At 39.3% G+C, this 8715-nt stretch overlaps 1 non-coding gene across 1 annotated transcript; it reads right to left on the reverse strand.

Annotated features, from left to right (window-relative positions):
- Positions 1-1275: 1275 nt before the first annotated feature.
- On the reverse strand, positions 1276-1382 carry LOC141694193 (small nucleolar RNA R71). The gene has a single exon (XR_012563518.1). It is a non-coding gene; the product is annotated as a small nucleolar RNA R71 (small nucleolar RNA).
- Between the last annotated feature and the right edge of the window lie 7333 nt (positions 1383-8715).

Genomic DNA, 8715 nt, shown 5'->3' on the forward strand with positions numbered 1-8715 from the left:
TAATCTCTTGTGAAGCGACGGTGGATCTTGAGATTTAGAACTTGCCATGCTAGCATAGGTTCATGTACGTTGTGCATGATTAGTGGGTAACTCTAACAGTTTTATTTGCCCTATGTAATCAAAAGGAATAACTTGTGCTTAAATCATTGTGTTGTCAATTTCTGTAGACATATAGGAACTCAACATAATTGACGACTATTCAACTTCTATCTTAATTGTGGATGTTTGGTAGAATGGTATTAGTACAATGAAAGTTGGCTTTTATCAGTTTCGTGTTATTCGATTAATATCATCACTGTCACATGCTAAAGGTAATAACAATGACTATTGAAGGAAGTAATAATGAAGTTGTGATCTCATGAGTGTTTTATTATTGATAATTTGAAGTGTTAAGTAAGTGATTAATTAAGTAGTTAATTGTAGTTAATATTTAATCAACAATTTTAAGTGTTAGTGTCTTAACATTGAGAAGTAATCATACATTGGTGAGTGAGTTTAATTAGACAATAATTTAGTCTGAGTCTCTGTGGGAACGAACTAGAAAGTATTCTATATTACTTGCGAACGCGTATACTTGCGTGAATATTAGCGCGTGTTTTCGCCCTAACAAGTTTTTGGCGCCGCTGCCGGGGACTCGGCGTATTTGTTTAGTTTATGTACTTACCATCATTGGTCATTAGGACTCAGTGATTAGGACGTAGTAGTTAATTATTATTTCCGGTTGTGTTTCAGGTACTTTAGCAAGCGTTTATGCAAACTCGTTCTCGTGCTCGCAAAAGGACTTTAGATACAGCTGAGGAGACAGGCGAAGTTCTTGATATTCCGGAGAAGTTAGATTTTGAGGATTCGGATTCAGGAACTGAGCGGAAAGAACCAGTAAACATGGGAGATCGTATTGTTCAAGCTGATCCAGCTCTTATGGATTTTTCTCGGCCTAAAATTGATGACATTCAGTCAAGCATCCTTCATCCGGCTATTCAAGCTAACACCTTTGAAATCAAGCCGGGCACTATTCAAATGGTGCAGAATTCTGTTTCTTTTGGAGGAGCGGCAACTGAAGACCCCAAAATGCACATAAGGAATTTTGTCGAGATCTGCAGCACTTTTAAGTATAATGGCGTGACTGATGAGGCTATCAAGTTGAGGCTTTTCCCATTCTCACTGAGGGACAAGGCTAAAGACTGGTTACATTCTGAACCAGCTGGGTCCATCACTACGTGGCAAGATCTTGCGCAAAAGTTTCTGGTGAAGTTTTATCCGATGGCAAAGACTGCTGCTATGAGGAGTGCTCTTACTCAGTTTGCGCAGCAACCTACAGAATCTATGTGCGAGGCTTGGGAACGCTACAAGGAAATGTTGAGAAAATGTCCACATCATGGAATGCCGGATTGGATGGTGATCACGGGTTTCTATAATGGTTTGGGGGCCCAATCTCGGCCCATGCTCGATGCAGCAGCTGGAGGCGCCTTATAGGCTAAAAGCTATACTGAGGCGTATAATCTTATAGAGACGATGGCTGCAAATGAGCATCAAAACCCAACTCAGAGGATGACGTCAGGCAAGGTAGCAGGTATTCTGGAAGTTGATGCAGCCACCGCTATTGCAGCCCAGCTCCAAGCGCTATCAATGAAGGTTGATTCTCCGGCTACATATGGAGCTAATCAAATAGCTATGGTTTGTGAGCTTTGTGCAGGTTCTCATGCTACGGATCAGTGTTCTTTTGTCAACGAATCTGTTCAGTATGTGAATAATTATCAGCGACAACAGCAGCCTGTGCCAGCGACCTATCATCCTAACAACAGAAATCATCCAAATTTCAGCTAGGGGAATAATCAGAATGCTATTCAGCCACCATATCAGCAAGGAGTGAGTAAACAGTTTAACCCACCTGGATTCCAGCAACCACAGCAGTATGCTACAAGGCAATCATATCCTCAACAGGGAAGTACAGCTGCACCTACTAGTGCTGATTTTGAGGAACTTAAGCTGTTATGCAAGAGTCAGGCGGTTTCTATCAAGACCTTGGAAAATCAAATCGGTCAATTAACCAATGCAGTGCTCAATCGTCAACCTGGCACTCTTCCCAGTGACACGGAAGTACCAGGCAGGAAGGAAGCTAAAGAGCAAGTCAAGGCTATTACCTTAAGGTCTGGAAAAGTTGCTGATGCTGAAAAGGCAAAAGAAGGAGAAGTTGAAATTAGAGATGAAGAATCTAAGCAAAAGGAGAAAGTGGCGGAACCAAGGAAGACTACTGTTGAACACACTCTTCCCGAGGCTAATACAGGGGAGAAACAGCTCTATCCTCCACCACCTTTTCCTAAGAGATTACAGTAACAAAAGCTGGATAGACAGTTCGGGAAGTTTCTGGAGGTGTTCAAGAAACTTCACATCAATATACCTTTCGCTGAGGCTCTGGAGCAAATGCCTAGTTATGCGAAGTTTATGAAGACTATTCTTTCAAGGAAGGTGAAACTGGATGACCTTGAAACCGTTGCTCTCACGGAAGAATGCAGCGCTGTTCTGCAGTAAAAGTTACCACCAAAACTGAAAGATCCAGGAAGCTTCACTATTCCTTGCACCATTGGCAATCTGACTTTTGACAAGTGCCTTTGTGATTTGGGAGCAAGCATTAATCTGATGCCGTTGTCGATCTTTAAAAAGCTGGATCTGCCTGATCCAAAACCTACATACATGTCTCTACAATTGGCTGATCGTTCCATTACTTACCCAAGGGGCATAGTGGAGGATGTGCTCGTCAAGGTGGATAAGCTCTTCTTTCCTGCAGATTTTGTTATTCTGGATTTTGAGGAAGATAGAAGATTCCCATAATCTTGGGAAGGCCTTTCTTGGCTACTGGTCGTACCTTGATAGATGTGCAAAAAGGTGAACTTACTATGCGGGTACAAGATCAGGATGTGACATTCAACATATTCAAGGCAATGAAATTCCCTACAGAAGATGAGGAGTGCTTAAAAGTGGATGTGATTGATTCTGCGGTTAATTCGGAACTCGATCGCATGCTAATGTCTGATGCATTGGAAAAGGCCTTAGTGGGGGATTTTGACAGCGATGATGAAGATGGCAACGAGCAATTACAATATTTGAACGCTTCTCCCTGGAAGCGAAAGCTGGACATGCCGTTTGAATCTCTTGGTACTTCTGACCTCAAGAATGCTGAAGGAAAGCTCAAACCATCAATAGATGAAGCACCTACCTTGGAGCTCAAGCCATTACTTGAACACTTGAGGTATGCTTTTTTAGGTGATTCATCTACGTTACCTGTTATTATTTCATCTGACCTTTCAGGTAGTGAGGAAGACAAGCTCTTAAGGATTTTGAGAGAATTCAAATCGGCTATTGGATGGACCATAACAGACATCAAGGGGATAAGTCCTTCATATTGTATGCATAAAATTCTGCTAGAGGAAGGTAGTAAGCCAACTGTGGAACAGCAGCGAAGACTGAATCCCATCATGAAGGAGGTGGTGAAGAAAGAAATTCTAAAATGGCTGGATGCAGGCATCATTTATCCTATTTCTGACAACTCGTGGGTGAGCCCCGTACAATGTGTACCTAAGAAAGGAGGTATCACTGTGGTCGCAAATGAAAAGAATGAGCTCATCCCCACTCGAACAGTTACAGGATGGAGAGTATGCATGGATTATAGAAAATTGAACAAAGCCACAAGGAAGGATCACTTCCCTCTTCCATTTATTGATCAGATGCTTGACAGGTTGGCGGGTCATGAGTATTTTTGTCTTCTGGATGGTTATTCAGGGTATAATCAGATTTGTATTGCACCAGAGGATCAGGAAAAGACTACCTTCACTTGTCCATTTGGCATGTTTGCTTTTCGCAGAGTTTCGTTTGGGTTATGTGGCGCCCCGGCCACTTTTCAGAGATTGTTAGGAATATATGTGCATTAGTTTGATGATATGTTTAACAAAATACTTAAGTAGAAGTTTGGTGTTTGTAGCCTCAACGGATAAGACCACTTTGGCTATCCGTTGATGGTGCAGCTTTACTTAGAAATAAGTCTAGTGTTGCAGCACATTTCAGTCTCTGTATTTAAGATATAATTCTTAGAAGTTGAGAGAAAATATAAGTCATGTTGACTACCAGAAGATATGCAAATAGGAAGGCCAATTGTAAATATTTCATGCCTTGTAATTTTGTATAAATGAAGTGGTATCAACGGATGTCTTAAAGACCTTCAACGGATGAGAAACAAAGCTTCAACGGATGTCTCTAAAGCTTCAACGGATAGAGCTTCAACTGCTAACACATCAACGGATAAAGCCATCAACGGATGAAGGCTTCAACGGATGTTCTGTTAAATAGCAGTTGATAAGTGGTAGTTGTAACAGCAGACAGAGGCACATGGGTTGTCAGAGATAACTGAAATGTGGAAGCCTAATTTCAGGAACATCAGAAAAAGCAGCCGTTCTACTCTAGTACAAAGAGGCAATAGTCAACAAAGTACTTGAGTGATATGGAGAAGAAACAAGTGGAGAACTTATTTTATTATTGTATTTTTATCTTTGTCTTCACTTGTACACTTGGTGATATATAAACCAAGTAGCAGCTAGTAATTAGATAAGAATTTTTCCAGTGCTGTTTAGAAAAATCTTGAGAGAAAAATTATCTAGTTTGTACTAGGATGCAGCTGTGATCAACATCTTGAATCACAGATTTTCTGAAATACCATCTCTGGTGGAACAACAATCCACCAGAAAAGTTTTTAAGGTCTGTTGTGTTCTTTACATTAGTGCTTGAATATATATCTGTCTGTATTAGCTTAAAGCAATTCACACACTTGTTTATCTTGAACACAAAGCCTTTAAAACTGCTCAAAACTTGAAAAAGTTTTGAGATTTACATTCAACCCCCCTTCTGTAAATCTCATTGTTAGTCCACTAGGAATAACAATTGGTATCAGAGCAAGCTCTTGACACACAAAGAGTTTAAAGATCTTGGAAACTAACAAAGATGAGTAAGAAGGATATTGGAGTAAAAATCCCAGTTCTTGACAAAGACAGTTATCACCATTGGAAGGTGAAAATGCACCTTCATCTACTCTCCCAAGATGAAGGTTATGTAAACTGCATTGAGAATGGTCCTCACATTCCCCACAAAGTAGCCACAGTTACTACGGCCACAATTGCTGTTGGTCAATCCATTCCAAAACCTAGAGCAGAATGGACAATGGAAGACACAGAAGAAGTCCACAAGGATAAGAAGGCTATGAACATTTTGTTTAATGGTCTTGACAAGGATATGTTTGATAATGTGATAAATTGCACAACTGCCAAAGAGGTTTGGGACACAGTTCAGCTACTGTGTGAAGGTACAGAACAAGTAAAAGAAAACAAAATGCAGCTTCTCATTCAACAGTATGAGTATTTTCATTTTGAAGAAAATGAATCTTTAAATGACACATTCAATAGATTCCAAAAGTTGTTGAATGGACTGAAACTGTATGGTAGAGTGTACCAGGTGAAGGATTCAAATCTTAAATTTTTAAGATCCTTGCCAAAGGAATGGAAACCCATGACTGTCTCCTTGAGAAACTCTCATGATTATAAGGACTTCACTCTTGAAAGATTATATGGAATCTTGAAGACTTATGAACTAGAGCTGGAACAGGATGAGGTATTGGAGAAGGGAAGAAAGAAAGGAGGTTCAGTTGCCTTGGTAGCTGAAAATGAGAAAGAATGCAGACAAGAAACTGTGAGATCTACATCAAACTCCAAAGATGGCACAAGCAAATTAGAATCAAGCAAGGGTAAGGAGCAAGTTGTTGAGAATGAAGACAACTCCAGCCAAGATGACTCTGATGGTATTGATGAGCATCTTGCATTTCTGTCCAGGAGATTTGCAAAGATGAAATTTAGGAAAAACACTAGAGCCACTAAGCCTCATAAGAACATGGTGGACAAATCCAAGTTCAAGTGTTTCAATTGTGGTATAAGTGGACACTTTGCAAGTGAGTGCAGAAAGCCAACTTCTGAAAAGAAGAAATTTGACCAAGTAGATTACAAAAAGAAATATTTTGATCTGCTCAAGCAAAAGGAGAGGGCTTTCATTACTCAAGAAAAAGACTGGGCAGCTGATGGAGAAGAAGAGGTTGAAGATGTGGAATATGTCAACTTGGCTCTCATGGCTGATTCTGAGGAAAATGAAGTTAGTTCATCAAGCAATCAGGTAATCACTACTGATTTAATACAGCTTACTAAAGAAGAGTGCAATGATGCTTTTAATGACATGTCTACTGAATTGTATCATTTGCGTGTGTCTCTTAAATCTCTTGCTAAAGAAAATAGTAGGATTAAAGAGAACAATCTGTTTTTAAGTAATAGAAATGTTGTGTTAGAAGATAAGTTGATTGACCTAGAGAAAACTAAGCTACAATGTATATCTGTTGAAAATGAACTAGCTGAATCTGTTAAGAAAGTAGAAATACTTTCCAATCAATTAGAGAGAGAGCAAGAGGTGATTAAAGCCTGGAAGACATCTAGGGATGTTAGTGCTCAAATTTCCAAGGTCCAAGGAATTGAATCATTCTGTGAGACTGCTTGGGATAAAAACAAAAAGAAACTGGAATTAATTGATGGGCTGTCAACGGATATGGAATCAACGGATGATGAAAATTATCCGTTGAAGGAAGAAAATGAGCATCCGTTGAAGGTTCCTCAATTAAAACAGGCAGATATTTCTAAAAGTGAAAATTTAAAGAAACTCAACAAAAAGTTTGGTTCACCTTCTAAGAACTTTATCAAAGGAGAAGCAAGCACATCCAAAGATTTCAGTAAGGTGAATATATGACACATGACCTTAGAACAGTTAAAGAATAGGCTCAAAGTGGTTGAGGATAAAAAGGAAACTAAAAGGAAATCTAATAAAAATGGGAAGGTAGGGGTTAACAAACATAACAATTACACACCTGATAAGTATGCTCCTAGAAAAAGCTGTGTGCATTGTAGTAGTGTTAATCATCTATCTGCTAATTGCAAATCTATTAAGAAAACTCCCATACCTGTACCCTCTTCCATGCCTAATATGTCTGCATCACCTCTGCATGCTATGCCTGTTATGTCTCAACAGAATCCTTATGCACATTTTGCAAACATGCCATATTTTAACAATCCTTATCTTGCTGCATTTAGTATGCCTCAAATGCCATACAATATGCCAATATGGAATAACATGCTTGCACAATCCATGCCTTATCAAATTCCAAATGTGCTAAATGATTCTGTGACTAACCCTACACCTCAACCAACTACATCTAAGATCAAGGTTGACTCAAAGTTACCTAAGTCTAAAGATGCAGGAGGAATGAAGTCTGGGAGAAAGGCTAACAAGAATGGACCCAAGGAAACTTGGGTACCAAAATCAACTTGATTGATTTTATGGTGTGCAGGGAAAAAGAAGAAATCTATGGTACTTGGACAGTGGCTGTTCAAGACACATGACAGGAGATTTCTCCCTGCTCACTGAGTTTAAGGAGAGAGCTGGCCCTAGCATAACCTTTGGAGATGACAGCAAAGGGTTTACTATGGGATATGGCTTGATTTCAACAAGGAATGTCATCATTGATGAAGTTGCATTAGTTGATGGTCTCAAGCACAACTTACTGAGTATCAGTCAACTATGTGATAGAGGGAATACAATTTCCTTCAATTCAGAAGCCTGTGTTGTCACCAGCAAGAAAGACAACAAAGTGGTTCTAACTGGAGTTAGAAAAGGGAATGTGTACTTAGCTGACTTCAACTCTACAGATGCAGAATCTATTACTTGTCTCTTCAGCAAAGCGAGTCCAGTTGAAAGTTGGCTATGGCACAAGAAGCTATCCCATTTGAATTTCAAGACAATGAATGATCTAGTCAAAAAGGACTTAGTCAGAGGAATTCCTCTTGTTGAATTCTCAAGAGATGGTTTGTGTGATGCTTGTCAGAAAGGCAAACAAAGGAAAGCATCATTCAAAAAGAAGCTTGAAACAACAATTGATGAACCATTACAGCTGCTGCATATGGATTTGTTTGGACCAGTCAATGTATTGTCAAGTGCAAGAAAAAGATATTGCTTAGTGATTGTAGATGATTTCTCAAAGTTTTCATGGGTCTATTTTCTTGGATCAAAGGATGAAGCAAGTGAAATCATTATCAATCACATCAGGCAAGTCAATAATCATCCTGACTTGAAGGTTAGGAATATCAGGAGTGACAATGGAACTGAGTTCAAGAATTTGTCAATAAGGCTGTTCTGTGAAGAAAATGGAATCATGCATGAGTTCTCAGCTCCAAGAACACCTCAGCAAAATGGGGTAGTTGAAAGAAAGAACAGATCTTTGATTGAGGCTGCCAGAACAATACTTGAAGAATCAAAGTTACCAACATATTTCTGGGCTGAAGCTGTTAATTGTGCCTGCTACACTCAGAATATTTCTTTGATCAATCAAGCTAAAGGCATGACTCCTTATCAGTTGTTCAAGAGAAGAAAACCAACTCTAAACTTTCTTCATGTCTTTGGATGTAAATGCTTTATACTGAGGAATCAATCTGACCATAAAGGGAAGTTTGATGCAAAGGCTGATGAAGGGATATTTGTTGGTTACTCAGCTGGAAAATCTTATAGGGTCTACAATCTAAGAACCAGCATTGTTATGGAATCTGTGCATGTTGTGTTTGATGATAAAAAGATTGATGGACTAAC

The sequence above is a fragment of the Apium graveolens genome, chromosome 10, assembly GCF_009905375.1.
Source record: "Apium graveolens cultivar Ventura chromosome 10, ASM990537v1, whole genome shotgun sequence".
NCBI classification, from domain to species: Eukaryota; Viridiplantae; Streptophyta; class Magnoliopsida; order Apiales; family Apiaceae; genus Apium; species Apium graveolens.